Here is a 2,500-nt window from a genome sequence, read left to right as displayed (position 1 = left end):
AAATCACTCCGTAACACAGTCATCAAGGAAATAAAAGCAGCCAAGAAAACTTTCTACCACAACAAACTACAACACCTGCAGCCCAGCCAATGGTACGGAAAAGTTCGCGATCTGTGCGGCCTTGTTAATCGGCTGTGCACGTTTCCATGCACCAGCAACCTTAGCCCCAGTGAAGTAGCAGAGGCTCTCAATGACCACTTTGCCTCAATTTGTCAGCAGCTACCCCCTCTGGACACCACCAGCCTCCCTCCTACCTGCCGGCCCGCTCACTTGCTCCCACAGTCAGTCAGTCCCAGGTTACTAACCTGGGACTTCAGAAGCTGGGAAAAATCCACGTCAAGAGAGCCAACACCCCCCTTGACCTGCCAATGCGCCTCATCAAGGAGTTCGCAATGGAACTTGCCACTCCCCTTACTTCCATAATAAATGCCTCATTGCAACAGTCTAAGCGCCCATCACAATGGAAGACCGCATTTGTCACCGCCATCAGGAAAACCCCAAGCCCCGCCTCATTCGGTGAACTACAACCCATCGCCATAACTCTGTTGCCCAGCCTGCTGTGTGAAAGCTTAGTCGCCGACTGGGCTTACCAGGACCGTGCGCCCAGCGTTGACACTCGGCGGTTCAGCAGCATCTGCTCCTCCTCACCTACACACTGCCTCGTCAGCTTCCTCGACTTCGTCCATGCCCACCTCGACAAGCGCAAATCCTTCGTCACCAGCATTTTAATAGATTTCAAAAAAGCTTTCGACCTGGTGGACCACACTACGGTCATCTCAAAAGCAGCAGCTTCCACGGGCATCAGGGAGTGCCTCATCCCCTGGCTAGCAGACTTTCTCTCCAACAGGCAATAGGCCGTATGCGTGTAGGGTCTAGTTTCCAGCCTTCTGCCACTCACATGCGGAGTCCCCCAGGGGACTAGAAAGGGCCCCTCTGCTTCCTAGTCATGATTAACGACGCATCGTTGGAAATACGTAGACGACTCGACTATCGCCGCCGACATTGACAGTTCCTGCCCTGACCACTCTGCCATCCAGTGCACCCTCGACAACTTCCTCTCCTGGACCACCGCAAATCACGTCACCATCAATCGCCAGAAGTCGGTCGTGATGCAGTTCGACTTCTCCACCAACCCCGCCCCTCGCCCATCCTCACGCTGGACGACCACCCGCTCGACGTAGTCCGTTCCACCAAGCTGCTCGGCGTCACCATCGACGATAAGCTCTCCTGGACGCAGCACGTGAGGTCTGCCTCGTACAGGCTTCACATGCTGCGTCGCCTCAAGTCCCTTGGCGTTCCACTCCCGGAGCTTCAGAATATCTTCAGGCTATTCATCCTGCCTTAATTGACCTACACCTCCCCAGCCTGGTCCTCCTCCGTCACCGCCACCCAGCTGCTACAACTTGAGAGGGTGCAGAAAAGGGCAGCCAAGATCATTCTCGGCCTGTCTATACCAGCTATGACAGCGCCTTGGCTCCCCTAGGCCTCACCTCCCTCGCCACTCACTACACAACCTCATTGCAGCAGTTTAGCCTAAAATTGCTGTGTCATCCACGCCACCGTGACCTGCTGCCCCCTGACGCGCCGCCGCCTCGCCGGGTCCTACGCGCCGCCAACAAACTGGTGCCCATCAGGGCCCGCACTGACCGCTACCACCGGAGCACAGTTATAGATTGTTAGTTTACTTTGTTGTGTGTTGTTTATATGTTTGTGTTTATATAGTTTGTCTCTTTACCTGTATTTCTATGCATATTTTCAGCCTCTGGCTGCATGAAAAATCAATAATTATTGTTATTATTATTATCATTATCATTATTACTATTACATATAGATAGATAGATAGATAGATATAACGTATATAGATATGCATATATAATATATATAAATACACACACACACACACGAATGTATACAAAGCAGTTCAAATAATCTCACTCAAGAGCAGCTGCTACCACCCTCGTCCTTCGGGAAACCATAGCTGCCCCAAAACAGGCAATGGTCTCGAAACTTAAAGCGAGGGTCGTCGCCCAAATATCTTTGGGACAAAAGGACAAGTCGAGCGTTTGTTTTCGCCGGCACGCCGACCGGAGCCTCCGTCTATTCCTGCATCTTCATGATTTTAGTATTTCTTCTACTTCCTTCTCTTCGTCGTCGCTAACTTTCGTATTCTATCATCTTTTATGCTTTCGGTGCTTTTACATTGATTTTATTCTTCTAAATCTCATTTAACTCTCTGTTAGAGTCAGTTACCTACAGGAGCAGGGAATCAGGCGATCAGTTTTATTATAGCGTGAGAATTCTTAGATACCGCCTTCCCGACTTTCATGGGATTCCGAGCGCTGGCTCTCGCTCTGTCAATGTTTTTCTTTCTCTCTGTCTGTCTCTGCAATTCTGTCTGTCAGTCGGTCTTCTCTCTCTCTCTCTCTCTCTCTCTCTCTCTCTCTCTCCCCTCTCTCTCTCTCTCTCTCTTCTCGCTTTCTCTTTGTCTGTCGCTCTCTCA

Source organism: Penaeus monodon, chromosome 8, assembly GCF_015228065.2.
Source record: "Penaeus monodon isolate SGIC_2016 chromosome 8, NSTDA_Pmon_1, whole genome shotgun sequence".
Taxonomy (NCBI): Eukaryota; Metazoa; Arthropoda; class Malacostraca; order Decapoda; family Penaeidae; genus Penaeus; species Penaeus monodon.
This window is presented reverse-complemented; position numbering follows the sequence as displayed.